The following is a 21841-nucleotide window of genomic DNA, read 5'->3' on the forward strand; positions in this document are numbered from 1 at the left end:
TCTTCCTAACAGGGGACAGAAAACATAGATATGTGAAGAAATATAGGTTGAGCAGGAGGGGCTTTCTCTCAAAAGCCTTATTTCCTAAATTGTTAAAATCCCAAAGTGACCTTTCTACTTCCAGACTCACCTCATTGCTCATATTATATGAGAGCTTTTCCTTGAAAGCACACAAACACACACACAATTTTTAGAATGCCAGTTTATTTATATAATTTTTATGACCTTTCCCAAAAACTAATAGAATAAAGAATCTGCTTCTTAACTAGAGATCTTCACTAGTGTCACTTAAGCTTTATCTTATTTTTGTGTTGTTTATTTTACATAAACAATGTTTATGTAAATGTTTATTATTTTACATAAATTTGGGACTTGCCTTGAATCCCCTCTTTGTGCTATTTCCTTTGCCTCTAATGTGCTTTTCTACCGTTCCTCCTCATTACCACATCATAGTTACTCTTAAAGGTTTTGTTCAGAGACACAGAACATAGAGAACAGACTTGTGGACATAGAGGGAGGGAGAGGGTGGGACAAATTGAGAGAGTAGCATGGAAGCATATACATCTCCTTATGTGAAATAGAGAGCCAGTGGGAATTTGATGTATGACAAAGGGAGATCAACCCAGTTCTCTGTGAGGTAAGAGGGAAGTTCAAGACGGAGGGGGAATATTTATATATATGGCTGGTTCATGTTGATGTATAGCAGAAACCAACCCAATATTGTAAAGCAATTATCCTCCAATTAAAAAATTTTTTTAAAAAACATTTGCTTAGGCATTAGCTTCATACAGGTTTTTCCTGGTTTCTTTCTTCCTTATTGTTTGAACTCTACGTGCTCCACTGTATTCTAGCACCTCTCTCTCTCAATACTTATGCCGTGATATAAACACTGCTAATTATGTCCATCTTCTATCAATCTTAATCCATAAACAATATTGCTTATACCCAGTTCAAAAAAAGTGTTTAGTAGGTAAGCATTTATCGAAAGAATAAATGAATTGTTTCCTGTTTGGGCTTTTAAACTTTGGACAAATTTGATATTTCTTACCACTGAAAAGGTATAGAATCTTGACCTCTCCAAGGATGACAGTTATGGGTGAAATTCCTCCTATGTGACTGAAATGTGCCTAAGTGATTACAAACATTATCAACATTTAAAAATGATTATAATTTGTGAAAGAGCTGGATATAGTATTATCCCTAGAAAAGGAAGTTTTATTATCTAGCAACCTTGTAAACTTTTTTGTGCTGGTCGCTGAAGAAATCATCTAAAGGATGAAGTTTTATAGGATTCAGGCCTAAGGTTGAAACTGGAAGAAAAAAGTTAAATCTGTTTTCTCTTGTCTCTCTTTCTATCGCCTTAGGAAAGATACATAAGTACCTTGCCAGCGTCCATTAGACACTTGACCTTTTTCTCTACTAGTTCCTCTGACTACAGTGCCTCTGAAGACAGAAATAGACATCCCAGTAGCAGAAAAAGTAATCTAACTTTGTAATCATCTATCTGACATTATTTTCTTCCCGTGTTCATTTTGTGTGATGGATTACTTGTCCACCTGCCTACTTGCCCTGGCCCTGTTCCTGCCCTTCCAGATAAGTTAGATAGAGGAATGATTACAGTGCTCTTGTTAGGTCTCTACAGTGTTTGTTTTGTCCTCTTTAGTCAGCACATACAAAACACCTGAATATAACCTATTTCTAAAGAACAGTTGTATACTGAGTTGAGTATCATTAATGACTATGTTATTTGCCTTGAGGAATTTTCTGTCTCCCACCCATACATGGAACTTGTTTGATTTTAATAACAACTTTATGGATGAATGGCATGAAATGAAGAGCAAGCACATGGTTTGTACAGGTGTGCTTGTCTTACAGCTCAAAGCTTTTTATCAGGAATCATTGACAGTCAGGTCAATAGACTTAAAATCAAATACATGATTTTCTAGAAGGGCTCTCAGTTAACAAAGAGTGAAAATACAAAGAGATAAAGTACAAATGACATCAGACTGAACTTGAAGTGTTCTAGATTTATGAGGATAAGTCCAAAGTAGCCCCGCCCTCCAACCCCCACTGCTGCCTATTTTAATTTTTTTTTTCCACTACTCTCTTTTATATCTTATCCTGTTCTTTCCTCCCCATTCTATTTTGGTAGCCTACACAGTCTTTCTTGAAAGAAAAATTTTACCTAGTTTATCTTTGATTTCAAATTGTTCCCTAAATAGGTCAGCTTGGAATATTCCTTTGCAAGGATTGCACTGAAATGTTCAAACTGCAAATATTTTACCTAACTAGAAATTTCAGGGATTCTGTTATCATTAAGAAAGCTCTCTTCCTATCCCTCCCCGCCCCCCGCCCCCCTCACCCCCACCCCCGCTTTGGACACTGTCTTTGCATAAAGACAGTGAAGCTTTGTGTTTATTTAGAAGATCTAGATTGTGACATGGGTTACTCTGCAACGTTCCTGCTGTGTTGTTGTTGTTAAATAATGAATGGCATGAAATATTTCCATAAATCAGTCTGACCATAGCAATTCCTGCTGTGACTATCTTTAAATTATACTGATTTTTTTTTATTCTTTGCCTCTTGAAATAATTTTTATCTGTCAAGATCAACTCAGATGTCACTATTTATCAAAATGTATATAGCTTTCCTAGTCAGAGTTAACCAATTCCCTCTGTATTTCCAAAACACTTGTATGATAAACACCCTGTAGCAATACCTGTTATTTATTTGTGTCTGTCACACATCAGAAAGCTCCTTGAATGAGTGGACTATTTTATATTTCTCCATCTCCCCAGTAGCTAGTTCGGAGTCTGACATGTACTAGATATTCAATAAATATAGAAAGAATAAATAAATGAATAATTACCATAACAAAATTCAATGTTGCATTAAGCCCATTTTAAAAATTAAACTTGTTTATCTATTAAACAGGTCTTTCTTAAGCTTCTGCTAAAAGCCAGGCCTTGTTTGTAGGCCCGGGAGACACAGCAAAGAACAAAACAGACTAAAAGCCCTGTACTCATGAAATTCATAAGGTTGAATAATATGAAACTGTAGAAACTTGACAGGTTACCTACAAAACTGACAACTGTACATCATTCAGATGAGTATATTTTGGTGATGAAATTAAGAAGCTTGATTCAAACCTTCTGGAAGCAGGGCCTATGGTTCCTTTACTTGTTAAATTTCCCATGTGGTTTGACATCAGGACTCTGTCCACATTCAAGATACAACTTATTCTGAGTCCCCATCTTCTATTACCTGGATTATTGCAATAGCCTCTTAAACTGCTTCCCTGATGCCTATCTTCTTACTGTCTATTTTGACCAAAGCAGCTCAAGTGACTCTTTTAAAATGTCTAGTGACCAGATCATGACACTCCTCTGTACAGAACCCTACATTCGCTCTACATTTCACTAAGAAAAAGCATTAACTTTCTTGCAATGGCCTACAAAGACCTTATGCATTCTGGTATCTCACTTTTCTTTCTCTTTGGCATCCTTGTTTCATATTGCTCACACTGTTTCAGCTACACTGGCTTCTTAAATATTCCAGTTATCTTCTGCTTTAGAGCCTTTACACAATCTTGTCCTTCTGCTTAGAAAGCTCTTCCCTCAAATACCTACATGGTCAACTCCTTCTTCAGATGCTAGCCCTAACATCATTTTTGCAATGAGTTGACTCTAATCACACTTTCAAGTATGTTATTTATTGTTCTGAATTACTTCTCTTTTCCTGTTTTTTCTGTTTCCTGTAGTCCAAGGGATGTTCTATCATACCATACAGTTAATTTATTTATTCTGTTGTTGATTATTCCTCTCCCTCATTAGATGGTAAGCTCTATGAAGGCACTGACTTGAAAAAAAAAATTATATATATATATATAGTTCAGTATCTCAAAACCCTAGAACAGTACTTGGCATACAGTAAGAACTCAAAACAAATACATATATATATATATATATATATATGTATATATACACACACACACTCACACACACATGGATTTTTAGTGGCAGGATAAATGTTAGACATTCTAAATTAGGCTGGATTTCCCCCTATATAGAATATGCTAATATTCCTTCTATTCTGATTTACAATCCAGAAGAAAATAAGGTTGAGGAAATGGACTTTTATTTATTACCTGATGCTTAGTAGGCAATATGCTATAGACTTACCTTGTAGAGTTCATTTAAATGTAATAACTCATTACTATAGTACTTTTACTGAATACAAAGCTGAGAATGAGAGAATTAATACAACTTATGATCCCACCTTGGAAGTGTAAGGATATTTTGGCTTTTGTTGTTCTTGCCATTCTATTTCATAGCCTAATACACTTTTTAAAATAATTGTTATATTTTCCAAAATGAATGCCAATAAGTTGTATAAATCCTCTGAAAATCAGAAAGGCACACTTCCGCTACTATTTTATGTTGGCATGGAATGTGGGGGAATGAGGGTTAGGGGAAGGAAATCTATTTGCCTATTGATTAGAAAGCCACCACTGCTGTTCCTGTTATATTACTGCTAAAAAATTCTTCACCGAAGAGAGAAAATTATTCTAAAGTGTCTATTAAAAAAATCCTGCTGTGACAGGCAGTTCAATCAAACAAGCATTTAAAATGTATACCACAGAGTTTTGATAGGTGGTTCTGATTTCTGATTTTATAAGAAAGAACTAATGTTAAAGGGAGTTAAGTTTAGATATTACATTTTCAAATGAGTAAAGACTTTTATTTATAAGTTTATATTAGGCAGTCTTTGCCAAATATTATGATCTTGAAAATACAATTATAATGATCAATAAATCTTTGGATTACTTTATGTAAACAATGGCACCCCACTCTAGTACTCTTGCTTGGAAAATCCCATGGACGGAAGAGCCTGGTAGGCTGCAATCCATGGGGTCGCTGAGAGTCAGACATGACTGAGCGACTTCACTTTCACTTTTCACTTTCATGCATTGGAGAAGGAAATGGCAGCCCACTCCAGTGTTCTTGCCTGGAGAATCCCAGGGACGGGGGAGCCTGGTGTGCTGCCGTCTATGGGGTCACACATAGTCGGACATGACTGAAGTGACAGCATAGCATAGCATAAATAAAGTAGAGATTTTGTTGTTGTTGTTGACATTCAGCAGGGAATTCTGACTATTTAAAGAAATCACAATGTCATAGAAATTCTAACTCTATGGCAAACTCATAATTGGCTTTTATATAGATTTGGAAAAATTATCTACACACCTGCCTAAACTTATAATTAGGAAAAGGCAGGCATTAATAATGTTTCCTTCTTTAAAATAGGGAATTCCACATCAGAGTAAGATCAATTGTCTTCTTGATTGATTTAGAATATTTTTTTTCTCTTGCATGATGAAATGACATACTTAATAATATATTTGAATTAATGTGCCCAATTGAACATAAATAATATTTTTAAATGACTTCATTAACAAAGCAGTATTTTGGTGTGGGATAGTAACCAAGAATTGAGATAGTCATGATTGCAAAATAAGAAAAAAGGTTGACTATTTTCATAGTATGGACCTATATGGTTACTTCTTTCGGTCTGTTAAAGTATTCATAGGTTCAGAGTGAAGAATGTGTACAGAGGACAACAAACCACGCATTTTGCATTATGGTATTTGAACTCCATTAGTCAATATGTAGAGGGTGATCTTTCACATATAGTATAAAACATCTATGGAAATGCAATTTGATGAATTACTGGATTTTAGTTTCTTCTATAAACACTCTGTAAGTAATATTTTGTTGATTATGAGTCTTATTTCAATAAAGACACTTTCTAAATTATTTTATTTGCAATTTACCTAGATATCTGCTTGATTTCAATTCTTTGAAATTGGTTAAGGCCTTCTTATGATTCAGGATAGGATTTATATTGGTAAATGTTACATGCAAACTTGGAAAAAAGTTATTACATTGTTTTGGAGGGTGTTCTATATCAGTTAGGTATAGTTTCCTTATGAGTTATTCAGATTTTTATTTTACTAATTTGTTTTTCCTGGGTATTCTGTCTACAGTGGAGAGAGAGAGGTTAATGACTAGCTGTGACTGATAGAAACCCATAGATGTTGGAGCAATGGGATATTTAAAAAAATAAAATATACCTCTACTCTGTGTTGATTATAGGATGGCTCCTTTTCTATGGTTTCATACTCCAGCATTTAATTACCATGTATACAACTTCAAAATATGTGTGTGTATATACTTTAGATATATTCAAATTCTATAAATAGCATATATTTCCCAATTCTAACATTTTTTCTTAAACTATACAATTCTTTACTATACTTGTATATATTTGATATATTAGAGAAGACTAGGATGAATTGGATTTTGCCTTTATTGTTGATATTCTTATTTTTTGTTAAATTATTACACTTTTTTAATATTTGAAAATCTCTCCAAGTTTTGCACAGTTGATTTGATTTTCAGTTATTTTTTATAAGCATAATATATAATTTCTGTTTCAGGGTCAATATTTTCCATATATCAGAATTTTTAAAAAATATATTTGCTTTAATGAACATTGGGGTACATGTATGTATCTTTTCCAGTTTTGTTTTCTTTAGGATAAATGCCTAGAAGTGGTGCCACTGGGTCATATGGTGGTTTACCTTCTAGTTTTTTAAGGAATCTCCATTCTGTCTTCCATAGTGGTGATTCATGTTGGTGTATGACAGAAATCAAACCAATATTGTAAACCAGTCATCAATCAATTAAAAATAAATTAATAATAAAAATTCTTTAAATAATTTGCTTCAGCTCCATCTGTATGCCCTCTTTTAGAAATATCTTTTTATTCCTAGGCTCATCATTTGAATATTTCCTCTTTTTAAACTATTTTTTCCTTTTATATCATATGGATATTGTTTTATCTGGAAACATGTCCCTGCAAATACTGTCTCTTTAATGTCTTCATTAGTTCTTCAGATGTGCAAGTTGGATTTTTCCTCTTCTTGTGGTTCATCCACATTTTAAATAACTTTTTTTTTTAAACTGATGCTAAAATTTATTGAGAATGGGGTTCATAGTTTTTAACATTTTATCTGTATGTTGCTTTATATGCGTATCAGAGGAAGCAAACTCCCTGATGAACACATCAATTAAAGTAAGGAACTACTGAGGAAATCAGGATTGAAATAGTTTTAAGTCTGAACATACTTGCAAAATCTGTGAAACTTGAGTATACTTTTAAGGGGTCTTAAGGGATACGGAAGGAAGAACATGAAGCATATGCAACTGGGGATTAAAAAGTAATTCAGAAATAAATCTGACTTTTCCTATGACATACAAGATTATACAAATAAAATAGCCTTGGTGCTGAGTTATATAGGAGTTAAAAAATTCCTTGAGAAGTTACAGTGCTGAGACGGTCCTACCACAGATCTGTGCACGTAATTCACATCAGTTGTTGCTCAATAAAACCGCAAGTCTTGAAGTTAATTTAGAGTGGTCCTAGGCCAAGAGTTTCCTTGTATCTCTATTAGCAACAAACACAAATTCTATCCGGAGGAATGCACCTACATCCTAGGCCACAGCAATTTCCAGAAATTATGCTCCAATCAGAGTAGGAAATCACTAATTCTGCAAGAACATAGAGCACCATAAATATGAAGAAAGCAAGCTTTATCAATTAACAAGTAACAATTCAGTTCAGTTCAGTTGCTCAGTTGTGTCCGACTCTTTGCAACCCCATGAACCAGAGCATGCCAACCTCCCTGTCCATCACCAACTCCCAGAGTCCACCCAAACCCATGTCCATTGAGTCGGTGATGCCATCCAACCATCTTATCCTCCATCGTCCCCTTCTCCTCATACCCTCAATCTTTTCCAGTAGGGTCTTTTCAAATGAGTCAGCTCTTCGCATCAGGTGGCCAAAGTACTGGAGCTTCAGCTTCAATGTCAGTCTTTCCAATAACCCAGGACTGATCTCCTTTCGGATGGACTGGTTGGATCTCCTTGCAGTCCAAGGGACTCTCAAGAGTCTTCTCCAACACCACAGTTCAAGAGCATCAATTCTTCAGCACTCAGATTTCTTTATAGTCCAATTCTCACATCCATATGTGACCACTGGAAACGCCAAAGCCTTGACTAGATGGACCTTTGTTGGCAAAGTAATATCTCTGCTTTTTAATATGCTGTCTAGGTAGGTCATAACTTTCCTTCTAAGGAAAAGCATCTTTTAATTTCATGGCTGCAGTCACCATTTGCAGTGATTTTTCAGCCCAGAAAAATAAAGTCAGCCACTGTTTCCCCATCTATTTGCCATGAAGTGATGGGACTGGATGCCATGATCTTAGTTTTCTGAATGTTGAGTTTTAAGCCAACTTTTTCACTCTCCTCTTTCGCTTTCATCAAGAGACTCTCTAGTTCTTCTTCATTTTCTGCCAAAAGGGTGGTGTCATCTGCATATCTGAGGTTATTGATATTTCTCCCAGCAATCTTGATTCCAGCTTGTGCTTCCTCCAGCCCAGCATTTCTCATGATGTACTCTGCATATAAGTTAAATAAGAAGGGTGACAAGATACAGCCTTGACGTACTCCTTTTCCTATTTGGAACCAGTCTGTTGTTTCATGTCCAGTTCTAACTGTTGCTTCCTGACCTGCATACAGGTTTCTGAAGAGGCAGGTCAGGTGGTCTGGTGTTTCTATCTCTTTCAGAATTTTTCACAGTTTGCTGTGATCCTCACAGTTAAAGGCTTTGGCATAGTCAATAAAGCAGAAATAGATGTTTTTTTCTGGAACTCTCTTGCTTTTTTGATGACCCAGCGGATGTTGGCAATTTGATCTCTGGTTCCTCTGCCTTTTCTAAGACCAGCTTGAACATCTGGAAGTTCACGGTTCATATATTGCTGAAGACTGGCTTGGAGAATTTTGAGAATCACTTTACTAACATGTGAGATGAGTGCAATTGTGTGGTAGTTTGAGCATTCTTTGGCATTGCCCTCTTTGGGATTGGAATGAAAACTGACCTTTTCCAGTCCTGTAGCCACTGCTGAGTTTTCCAAATTTGCTGGTATATTGACTGCAGCACTTTCACAGCATCATCTTTCAGGATTTGAAATAGCTTGACTGGAATTTCATCACCTCCACTAGCTTTCTTCATAGTGATGCTTCCTAAGGCCCACTTGACTTCACGTTCCAGGATGTCTGGCTCTAGATGAGTAATCACACCATTGTGATTATCGGGGTCATGAAGATCTTTTTTGTACAGTTCTTCTGTGTATTCTTGCCACCTCTTCTTAATATCTTCTGCTTCTGTTAGGTCCCTACCATTTCTGTCCTATATTGAGCCCATCTTTGCATGAAATGTTCCCTTGGTATCTTTAATTTTCTTGAAGAGATCTCTAGTCTTTCCCTTTCTATTGTTTTCCTCTATTTCTTTGCATTGATTGCTGAGGAAGGCTTTTTATAGTTTATCAATTCACAAAAATGTCTTATATTGATATTATCACAAAATATAAACTAATATGGATCACTATACTTAGAAAAAAATAAAAGTAAACTTTGAAAATCTACAGAGGAAAAGAAACAAAAACTCCAATTGACTTAAAAAATTGAATTTTTGGCAATAAAAATATAGGAATTACGAAGTCAATGGAGAAACTTCTTCTTCCTGTGATAGTTGGTACTAAACATACCTTATGAAAATTAATTACTTGAAAACTGGGCAAAATTATTTTCAGATATCAAACTTTAAACAGCAGGAGACTGACTTTCCAAAGAGAAAGGAATTGAATGCCTTGAATTATACTATAGTTTCCTCAACACTTTGAGCCTGGAGGGCCAGAGAGGGTATCATGAGAGGAGAATACCACTGTATCACTAATTAAAGGAGATTGAGACTGGGGATGCAGGTGGCAAAGGCTACTGAAATTTGTGGGAAAGAGTATCAGAGAGGTGGGAGGTACACGGATAGAGAGCTCTGACTATCTACAAAGGGGTTAACTTCAATGCTTGGGTGAAAAATAATCTGAAAATATATGTGGTAAAATTGTATAAGGCCAGGCAAAAAACATATAGTATGGTAAAACAACAGCTGAAAATTTCCAGGGCTCACTCAGGGCTGAGAGATCTGTGAATTTCACCTGGTGGACTGGAGGGATATTGCAAACCACATGGTTAATTCAGGAGAGACCTTGAAAGTACTCTTGCACATTCATAGCCAGAGACTAAGGTCTATACATGCTCCAGCAAAGTGAAAAAATAAGCCTCAACTGGATCAAATTAATCTTCAAGGCACTTAAATGCTTGACAAAACATACTCTAGGATCTTTAAATGAAGACAACAAAATCCAGAGAATCAATAATGTAATATACACAATGTTTAGTATCAAATAAAAAGTGCTAAACAGACAAAGGAGCTGGAAAATGTGACTCACAGACAAGACATAAATCAGATCCTAGGGGGGAAAAAGACAGAGATAATGAAAACAGTGTAAAATAATTCTAAAACATTAAAAATATGCTCATTGATTAAAGGATAATGAAAATATGGTGAGAAAGGAAATAGAAAATATAAGATAAATTAAATGGGAATATAGAGGTTAAAAAAAAAGACAAAAAAACCCCACATAAAATCTGAAATAAACTCATTGTAGACACTGATAAGAATGTGGAAAATAGCATTATAGCAAACAAGGAAGACATTGGATTTACCAAGAATTTAAAAAAAAAAAGAGAACTACAGAAAACAAAAGGAATACATGATATTGAGAACAGAAGTGGAAACCTACCTACAAATTTGACTTACAGATGCTTTTGAACTGTGGTGTTGGAGAAGACTCCGGAGAGTCCCTTGGACTGCAAGGAGATCCAACCAGTCCATTCTGAAGGAGATCAGCCCTGGGTATTCTTTGGAGGGAATGATGCTAAAGCTGAAGCTCCAGTACTTAGGCCACCTCATGCGAAGAGTTGACTCATTGGAAAAGACTCTGATGCTGGGAGGTATTGGGGGCAAGAGGAGAAGGGGACGACAGAGGATGAGATGGCTGGATGGCATCACTAACTCAATGGATGTGAGTTTGAGTGAACTCTGGGAGTAGGTGATGGACAGGGAGGCCTGGCGTGCTGCGATTCATGGAGTCGCAAGGAGTTGGACATGACTGAGCGACTGAATTGAACTGAAACAAATAATAAGATAGATGTAATACAGTCCTTGAATGAGGAAAATTACAACACTGACCACTTTATGGTAGGCTGCAGTCCATGGGGTCACAAAGAATCGGACACGACTGAACGACTTCCCTTTCACTTTTCACTTTCATGCATTGGAGAAGGAAATGGCAACCCACTCCAGTGTTCTTGTCTGGAGAATCCCAGGGACGGGGGGAGCCTGGTGGGCTGCCATCTATGGGGTCGAACAGAGTCGGACACGACTGAAGCGACTTAGCAACTTAGCAATAGCAATCTCTGAAGTGAGGCCCCCTCTTTCATTCCTTTGTTGTTGTCCTTCAGTTGCTCAGTCATGTCCGACTCTTTGCAACCCCATGGACTGCAGCATGCCACGCTTCCCTGTCATTCACCAAATCCTGGAGCTTGCTCAAAGTCATGTCCATTGAGTCAGTGATACCACCCAACCATCTCATCCTCTGTTGTCCCCTTCTTCTCCCGCCTTCAATCTTTCCCAGCGTCAGGGTCTTTTCTAGTGAGTCAGCTTTTCGTATCAAGTGGCCAAAGTACTGGAGCTTCAACTACAGCATCAGTCCTTCCAGTGGATATTCTGGGTTGATTTCCTTTAGGATTGACTGATTTGACCTCCTTGCAGTCCAAGGGACTCTCAAGAGTCTTCTCCGACAGTTCAAAGGCATCAATTCTTCAGTGTTCAGCCTTCTTTATAGTACAACTCTCATCTGTACATGACTACAGGAGACACTATAGCTTTGACTATATGGACCTTTGTCAGCAAAGTAATGTCTCTGTTTTTGAATATTCTGTCTAGGTTTGTCACAGTTTTTCTTTCAAGGAGCAAGAGTCTTTTAATTTCATGGATGGCCTGCAGTCACCATCTGCAGTGATCTTGGAACTCAAGAAAATGAAGTCTGTCACTGTTTCCATTGTTCCCCCATTTATTTGCCATGAAGTGATGGGACTGAATGCCATAATCTTAGTTTGGTGAATGTTGAGTTTTAAGCCAGCATTTTCACTATCCTCTTTCACCTTCATCAGGATGCTCTTTAATTCCTCTTCACTTTCTACCATAAGGGTGGTGTCATCTGCATGTGTGAGGTTTTTGGTATTTCTTCCAGCAATATTGATTCCAGCTTGTGCTTCATCCAGCCCAGCATTTCACATGATGTACTCTGCATAGAAGTTAAATAAGCAGAGTGACAATATATAGCCTTGAAATACTCCTTTCCCAGTTGGAACCAGTCCATTGTTTCATGTCTGGTTCTAACTTTTGCTTCCTGACCTGCATACAGATTTTTCAGGAGGCAGGTCAGGTGGTCTGGTATTCCCATCTCTTTTGGAATTTTCCAGTTTGTTGTGATCCAACCAAAGACTTTAGCATAGTCAAGAAGCAGAAGCAAACATTTTTCTAACATTCTCTTGCTTTTTATATGACCCAGCAGATGCTGGCATTTGATCTCTGTTTCCTCTGCCTTTTCTAAATCCAGCTTGAACATCTGTGAGTTCTTCGTTCACATGCTGTTGAAGCCTAGCTTGGGGAATTTTGAGCATTACTTTGCTATCATATGGAATTAGTGCAATTTTGTAGTAGTTTGGATGTCCTTTGGCATTGCCCTTCTTTGGGATTGGAATGAAAACTGACCTTTTCATTTCTTATGTTGTTAGTTAATAATTTCTTGTTTTTGTTTTTTTTCCATGATTAACTGGCTAGAAATGTATAATTTGTATTAATCCACTCAGAGATTTTGATTCTACTCATTTTTTTTTCCATGCTTTAGAGCATTTTTTTTTTTTTAATCACTAATACAGCCTTTATTTGCCTCAAATTTAATATGTTCTTCTCTTCTGGCTTCCCTCATAACTCAGTTAGTAAAGAATCCGCCTCCAATGCAGACAACACTGGTTCGATTCCTGGGTTGGGAAGATCCCCTGGAAAAGGGATAGGCTACTCACTCTAGTATTCTTGGGCTTTCCTTATGGATAACTGGTAAAAACTCTGCCTGCAGTGTGGGAGACCTGGGTTCAATCCCTGGGTTGGGAAGATACCCCTGGAGAAGGGAAAGGCTACCCGCTCTGTATTCTGGCCTGGAAAAGTCCATGGAGAAGTCCATGGGTTCGCAAAGAGTCATCACACCTGAGCGACTTTCACTTTTCACTTTCTAGCTTCTGAAGGAGAGAAGGCAATGGCATCCCACTCCAGTACTGTTGCCTGGAAAATCCCATGGATGGAGAATCCTGGTAGGCTGCAGTCCATGGGGTCTCACAGAGTGGGACACTACTGAAGTGACTTACTAGCAGCAGCAGTTTCTGAAGGCAACAGTTAGCAACTGACTCCTGCTCCATGCTTAAGATTGTTATTATTATTTCTATTCAATCTGATGGAGCATTGTCACATTGGCACATTCTATTTTCTTGGGAAAAGGAAAGAGCAAGAGAGCTGATAGAAACATGAAATGGATTTTAAAGCATTTATTTCATTTCTATTCACATTTCTGTGTCTGAAGTAAATTGTATGAGCCAAACTTTGGGTTCATGGATGGGAAAATATATGTCTTCCATTTTAGGTGTACTAAGCTCCATTGCTATAGATAAATAACCCCTAAAGGAAACAAGAAATATATTCTCTGACAGAACTAAAACCTCTAATGATGCCATTAGTTTATTAAAACTTATTTTGGCATTTAAAGAAGACAATTTCAGAAAATAATGGAGGTATTTCAGTACTCTGTTTTCTTAACTTTTCTGCACACTTGCCACTGTTCACTGTTAGCTTCCATTTGAAACTTTCTGTTTTCTTGTCTTCTCTTGTTTCGTAATTCTTCAAGAAAATGTTTCTGCAAGGTATACATAATTTCTAAACACTTTTAGCTGTGTATTCTCTTTTGGTTATGCTTCTCCTCTCACACTGCAAACACAGTAGTTACTCTAATTTTTTCCCCCTTAATATAGAACAAAATTTTAAATAATTAGTTTTTTCTACTAATAAAAGTAAACATACTTAATGCAGAGTTATTGAAAATTAGAGAAATATACAAACATGCATGGCCACAAAACACAAACTAAAATTACTTCTGTTTTTCCTGTACTAATATCTGTAAATAGTTTAGGTTAATGACAAGTCTACCATGTATTTGAATATATGTTAGCTCCTTAATAAAAAACTTCATATTCTATATAGTTTGCTTTTTCTATATCAAAATAATAATTTTTATATTCATAATGTATTTCTCAAGTATGGTTTTGAATGTCTATATTATTCCATTTTGATATATTTTTCATAATTACTCATTAATTTACACTTGTGCATTTAGGTAGTTTCCTGGTTGTACATTGTTGTAAATGACACTGAACCACACAAAATTTTTTTACATATCCTTGCTCATATATGAATCTGTACTATTTGTATACATACATACTTTAAATAATAGGCAGCAATAATAGGCAATCAGTAATGATTCTAATTGACATTGGGACACATTTTTAAAACTTATTTTTGAGACATTTAATATATACATCCAATTTCCATACGAGAAAGGTATCAAATTGTATGTGATAAGTTCTGTGTCTGTTTTCTTTTCACCGTTAGATACTGGTTTTTTTTTTAATATTTAGAAATATAGGATGCAAAACTTTCTCATTTTAATATTTTTTATAGTAAATGATTGATGAACCTATTACCATATATAATTGCCCATTCATATTTTTGAAAGTTTTTTTTTTTTTCCTAATCCATTGTTCAACTGGCAGTTTCTCTTCCCTGGCGGTTCAGATGGTGAAGAATCTGCCTGGAATGCAGGAGACCTAGGTTCAATCCCTGTTGGGATGATGCCCTGGAGAAGGAAATGGCTACTCACTCCAGTATTCTTGAATGGGAAATCCCATGGGCAAAGGAGTTTGGAAGGCTATGGTCTATTGGATTGGAGAGAGTCGGCACCACTGAGCAATCAACGCTTTGTTTCAAAAAGCTTGCAAATGTAAATTATCTATTTAAGTTCAATTTTTGAATTACAAAAGTTATATAAGCTTATTAGAACTATTAGTGGAGAAGGCGATGGCACCCCACTCCAGTACTTTTGCCTGGAAAATCCCATGGGTGGAGGAGCCTGGTGGGCTGCAGTCCATGGGGTCGCTAGAGTCGGACATGACTGAGCGACTTCACTTTCACTTTTCACTTTCACGCATTGGAGAAGGAAATGGCAACCCACTCCAGTGTTCTTGCCCAGAGAATCCCAGGGACAGGGGAGCCTGGTGGGCTGCCATCTATGGGGTCGCACAGAGTTGGACATGACTGAAGCGACTTAGCAGCAGCAGCAGCAGAACTATTAGCATATACTAAAGTGTTAAAAAATAATATCAAATAATGATATTATCAATAGTCTGGGTGTCATGGAAAATTTGGCAGAGCAAACATGGATCTCAGGGACTTCCCCTAGTAAAATATATAGAAAAATGGTTGGAAAATATTAATAACAACAATTAAAAATATTAAATTTAAAAATGACTCTAATTTCATCCCATAACTTTGAAAATAGGAAGCCTATCTGAGACCAGTCCTGACCTTTTCCAATTCCTCACAAAATTCTTTAGGAAAATAAATTATATCAGCAGAATAATGAGAACTCTCTCTAATGTGAATGGATAAGAAGGCAAGTAGAAATCAAAGAAAACATTTGAAAACTAAAAAAAAAAAAAAAAACTGTCTTTAGAGAATCTGAAGACAGTTTGAAAAGACCAATAAAGTTTGTCACATTATGGGAAACTGCCCTAAATTTGAAGAAAGAGACAAAGCCCATTGGTATGAGAATAACCTTTCTGGGTAGAGTATATTCTGATGTACATTATTAAGTAAAGATCTCAGGAAAGAAAACAAAGCCCAGATATCAAGGGATATATAATAATAGATTGTCAGCAACTATCCTCCTTTGTCTTGTCCTACTTCTAAAACCACACAGAAAGTACTCAGACTCACAAAGGTGTTCAGTTGCTCAGTCATGTCTGACTCTTTGCGACCCCATGGACTTCAGCACACCAGGCTTCCCTGTCCTTCACAATCTCCCAGAGCTTGCTTAAATTCATGCTCTTTGAGTCAGTGTTAACATCCAGCCATCTCATCTTCTGCACCCCTCTTCTCCTCCTGCCTTCAGTCTTTCCCAGCATCAGGGTCTCTTAAAATGAGTAGGGTCATTTCTAATGAGTCAACTCTTCTCATCAGTTGGCCAAAATATTGGTGCTTTAGTTCACAGTCCTTCCAATGAATATTCAGGACTGATTTCCTTTAGGATTGACTGATTTGATCTCCTTGCAGTCCAAGCTATTCTCAAGAGTCTTCTCCAGCACCATAGTTTGAAACCATCAGTTCTTCTATGCTCAGCCTTCTTTATGGTCCACTCTCACATCCATACATGACTACTGGAAAAACCATAGCTTTGACTATATGGACCTTTGTTGGCAAAGTGATATCTCTGCTTTTTAATACACTGTCTAGGTTTGGCATAGCTTTTCTTCCAAGGAGCAAGAGTCTTTTAATTTCATGGCTGCAGTCACTGTCTGAAATGACTTTGGAATCCAGGAAAATAAAGTCTGTGACTGTTTCCATTATTTGCTCATCTATTTGCTATGAAGTGATAAGACCAAATAACATGATCTTAGTTTTGTGAATGTTGAGTTTTAAGCCAGCTTTTTCTCTATCCTCTTTCACCTTCATCAAGGGGCTCCTTAATTCCTTTTCACTTTCTGCCATAAATTCAGTTCAATTCAGTTCAGTTGCTCAGTCTTGTCCGACTCTTTGTGACCCCATGAACCGCAGCACGCCAGGCCTCCCTGTGCATCACCAACTGCCGGAGTCTACCCAAACCTATGTCCATTGAGTCGGTGATGCCATCCAACCACCTCATGCTCTGTCATCCCCTTCTCCTCCTGCCTTCAGTCTTTCCCAGCATCAGGGTCTTTTCAAATGAGTCAGCTCTTCACATCAGGTGGCCAAAGTTTTGGAGTTTCAGCTTCAACATCAGTCCTTCCAATGAACACCCAGGACTGATCTGCTTTAGGACGGACTGGTTCTGCCATAAGGGTGGTGTCATCTGCATATCTGAGTTTGCTGATATTTCTCCTAGCAATCTTGATTCCAGCTTGTGCTTCATCCAGTCCAGCTTTTGCATGATGCATTCTGTATATAAGTTAAATAAGCAGGGTGACAATATACAGCCTGTATGTACTCCTTTCCCAATTGGAGCCAGTCCATTATTCTGTCTGGTTCTAACTGTTGCTTCTTGACCTGCATACAGGTTTTTCAGGAGGCAGGTAAGGTAGTCTGGTATTCCTGTCTCTTGAAGAATTTTCCACAGTTTGTTGTGATCCACACGGTCAGTGTTTAACTTAGTAAATTAAACAGAAGTAGATGTTTTTCTGAAATTCTCTTGCTTTTTCTATGTACCAGCAGATGTTGGCAGTTTCATCTGTTTCCTCTGCCTTTTCTAAATCCAGGTTTTAACATCTGGAAATTCTTAGTTCACATATTGTTGAAGCCTAGCTTGAAAGATTTTGTGTATTTTCTTGCTGTTGTGTGAAATGAGTACAATTGTGTGGTGGATTTAACATTCTTTGGCATTGCCCTTCTTTGGGACTGGAATAAAAACTGACCTTTCCATTTCTGTGGCCACTGCTGAGTTTTCCAAATTTGCTGCCATATTGAGTGCAGCACTTTCACAGCATCATCTTTTAGGATGTGAAGTAGCTCAGCTGCAATTCCATCACCTCCACTAGCTTTTGTTCATAGTAATGCTTCCCAAGGCCCACTTAACTGCATGATCCAGGATGTCTGGCTCTAGGTGAGTGGTCATACACAAAGGTGTTAGCTGATATAAAATGTGCAAATATATATATATATATATATATATATATATATATAAAATTAGAAGAAAGAGAAGAGAGAGAATTAGGCAGGCAAAAATACTTGAAGTGATAATGTCCAAAAAGTTCCTTAATTTGTTGTTTTTCATTATTCAATTGGGTTTCTCTGGTGGCTCAGATGGTGAAGAATCTGCCTGCAATGTGGGAGGTCTGGCTTTGATTTCTGGGTTGAGAAGATACCCTGGAGAAGGGCATGGCAACCCACTCCAGTATTCTAGCCTGGAGAATCCCCATGGACAGAGGAGCCTGGCTGGATACAGTCCACGTGGTCACAAAGAGTTGGACATGACTGAGTGACTAACAGGCACATTGTTCAGCCACTAAGTTGTGTTTGACTCTTTGCAATCCCTTAGACTGTAGCACGGCAGGCTTCCCTGTCTTTCACTATGTCCTGGAGTTTGCTCCAACTCATGTCCATTGATTCAGTGATGCTACCCAACCATCTCATTCTCTGTCACCCCCTTTTCCTCTTGATCTTACTCTTTCCCAGCATCAGGGTCTTTTCCAATGAGCTTGCTCTTCACATCAGGTGGCCAAAGTATTGAAGCTTCAGCATTGGTCCTTCCAATGAATACCCAGTATTGATTTCCTTTAGGATTGACTGATTTGATCTTCTAGCAGGCCAAGGGACTCTCAAGAGTCTTCTCCAGCACCACAATTTTGAAAGTGTTATTTTTTTGGTGCTCAGCCTTCTATTTGGTCCAACTCTCAATTTAGTAAAAGACAGAAATTGGCAGCTACAGGGTGTTAAGCACCTGACCTGCCTCTTGAGAAACCTATATGCAGGTCAGGAAGCAACAGTTAGAACTGGACATGGAACAACAGAATGATTCCAAATAGGAAAAGGAGTACATCAAGGCTGTATATTGTCACCCTGCTTTTTTTAACTTATATGCAGAGTACATCATGAGAAATGCTGGGCTGGAAGAAGCACAAGCTGGAATCAAGATTGCTGGGAGAAATATCAATAACCTCCAATATGCAGATGACACCACCCTTATGGCAGAAAGTGAAGAGGAACTAAAAAGCCTCTTGATGAAAGTGAAAGAGGAGAGTGAAAAAGTTGGCTTAAGCTCAACATTGAGAAAATGAAGATCATGGCATCTGGTCCCATCACTTCATGGGAAATAGATGAGGAAACAGTGGAAACAGTGTCAAACTTGGCTCCAAAATCACTGCAAATGGTGATTGCAGCCATGAAATTAAAGGACGCTTACTCCTTGGAAGGAAAGTTATGACCAACCTAGATAGCATATTAAAGAGCAGAGACATTACTTTGCCAACAAAGTTCTGTCTAGTCAAGGCTATGGTTTTTCCAGTAGTCACGTATGGATGTGAGAATTTGACTGTGAAGAAAGCTGAGCGCCGAAGAATTGATGCTTTTGAACTGTGGTGTTGGAGAAGACTCTTGAGAGTCCCTTGGACTGCGAGGAGATCCAACCAGTCCATTCTAAAGGAGATCAGTCCTGGGTGTTCTTTGGAAGGACTGATGCTAAAGCTGAAACTCCAGTACTTTGTCCACCTCATGCGAAGAGTTGACTCATTGGAAAAGACTCTGATGCTGGGAGGGATTGGGGGCAGGAGGAGAAGGGGACAACAGAGGATGAGATGGCTGGTTGGCATCACCAGCTCGATGGACGTGAGTTTGAGTGAACTCCGGGAGTTGGTGATGGACAGGGAGGCCTGGCGTGCTGCAATTCATGGGGTCGCAAAGAGTCAGACACGACTGAGAGACTGAACTAAACTGAACTGAAAGCAGAATAAATACAAAATTCAGAAAGCTATTGTGCTTTTTTTCAGTTTCATGGGGTTACTTGTTTGCTTGAATTGAGAAAAGAGCTGTTCATAACTTTTCAATCTTATATACTCCATGTGTTATTAAAACTGCTCATAGATTTTTGCTAATTGATGGCACCCTTCCCTGTTTTCCAGCACTGTTACATGTGAAAAAGCTCATTTCTTAGCTCACTTTCAATGAGGATTTGGGAAGTATTATAAGTTAGATGCTTAGGCTCATATTTCCACCTTGAAATAAATGTCTTCTACAAATTTATTAACTGATAGAATCAGTAAATATACATAAAATATAAGCATCAAGGTGTAAAAATAGTAGCAAATCCATGTAACAATCTATATCTGTAATTAGTCCTCAGAATTTATAACATTTACTACACCAAGAATAACGGGCAGCATGGTATTTTACAGAAATAAGTATAGTCTCAGTAGCAATTAAATAGATGTAAATTAAAACAATTTTAAGGTGGAATTATAATCCTATTAAGCTAGCAAAGGAAAATAAAGTGTAAACACTACATAGTGGCTTTAGGGGTTCATGCAATTTATATGCCTCTTATACTTAAAATTGGACTTCCCTGGTGGCTCAGATGGTAAAGAATCTGTCTGAAATGTGGAAGACCTGGATTCAGTCCCTGAATTGGGAAGATCCCCTGGAGGAGGGTATAGCAACCCACTCCAGTATTCTTACCTGGAGAATCCCCATGGACTATAGCCCTCCAGGATCCTCTGTCCATGGGGTCACAAAGAGATGGATACAACTGAGCAACTAAGCACAGAACATACTTAAAAATGTTTGTGCTTTTCTTTCTAGAGCTAATCAAAAAACCTCCATACTTTAAAACTGCATTTCCCTTTAGAAATATTCACCCAGAAAAGTAATTCTCAAGAAGTAATTTTAAAGTAAGAAATTAGACAAAATATTTATGGTCTCAGAGCCATTATTTAAAAGTTGGAAGCAAACTAAATATCCAAAGAAAAATATCTTCTCTACACAAAGTATATAAGATTAACATAATGGAATTCTGCCTATATTTAAAATTTTTAATGAATACCCCATCCAAAGATGGAAAGGTTTACAGGAAATGACAATTACTCTGAGATACAAGGAATTATAGACTCAATGATATCTAGTCATTTGTATATCTATGTAAATATTGTTATGCTTGCATCATACTTTGAAGACAGTCAAATGGTCCACGGACATTCAAAAGGTCCATTAGTTTACATAATCTCCTAATCTTAAAGCTTGATAATCTTTTTTTTTTTTTTAACTAATTTTAATGTAGAAAATTTTATGTGAAAACTTGAACTTCTTTTAAACAGATTTTGCTCAAATCATCTTACACGTATTTTAAGCAACATGATACAAATAGATAATTAAACAACAGTTGCTTTTTTGTTTTTGCCATTTTGAAAAAAAAAAAAAATGTTTTTTCAGAAAAATCTTACATAAAATTTCATAGAAAGAGGCAGAAGTAGGGTACAAGTCTTAAGAATTCATCACACCAAGCTGCTGGGTAAGGGAAACACTGTGGTGTTTTATAGACAATAGACCTTCTCTTGTAATTACCATCATTTTCCCCAGTTTCTGATTTTTTGCAAAACAATAACCATTTGGGCAGTGGTTAATTGTTTCTCTTCAAACATTTGACACATTCTTCATTACTTTTAGTGAATGTGAGCTTTATACTAAACCACAATTATAATTAAGACTGATGAAATCATTAGGCTTGTTGTAAACATTCAGTTTATCCAAATAGAGTTTGGCAACATTTTAAAGGTCTTCTGTCAGGTTCATTCAATGTGTAATTATTTGTTGTTGCTGTTGAATTCCAGCATGATTGTTGTCATTTGTCATTATGCTCTATTGAAGTAAGTCAACTGATTCTATTTGTAATATTTCTGATCCACCTACATTTAAAATAACAACAAATATCACAACTCTAAAGCATTAATTCATCCCTTCTGTTATTAAT

At 37.1% G+C, this 21841-nt stretch overlaps 1 protein-coding gene across 15 annotated transcripts in view; it reads left to right on the top strand.

Moving 5' to 3' along the window:
- Positions 1–21841, top strand: part of LOC147365924 (uncharacterized) — an 851918-nt gene that overhangs the window by 683430 nt on the left and 146647 nt on the right. The window contains exon 8 of one of the 15 annotated variants that reach the window (XR_015133030.1): positions 1365–2391. The exons of 12 other annotated variants lie outside the window; for them this stretch is intronic. The gene's annotated coding sequence lies outside the window, so the exon portion shown is untranslated. Of the gene's footprint in view, positions 1–1364; positions 3077–21841 lie in introns of those variants that run through there. 2 more of the 15 variants (XR_015133047.1, XR_015133032.1) reach the window with 2 other exon arrangements.

This window comes from Bos grunniens, chromosome 9, assembly GCF_055505025.1.
Source record: "Bos grunniens cultivar Pamir isolate PY7600 chromosome 9, Bosgru_T2T1.0, whole genome shotgun sequence".
Taxonomy (NCBI): domain Eukaryota; kingdom Metazoa; phylum Chordata; class Mammalia; order Artiodactyla; family Bovidae; genus Bos; species Bos grunniens.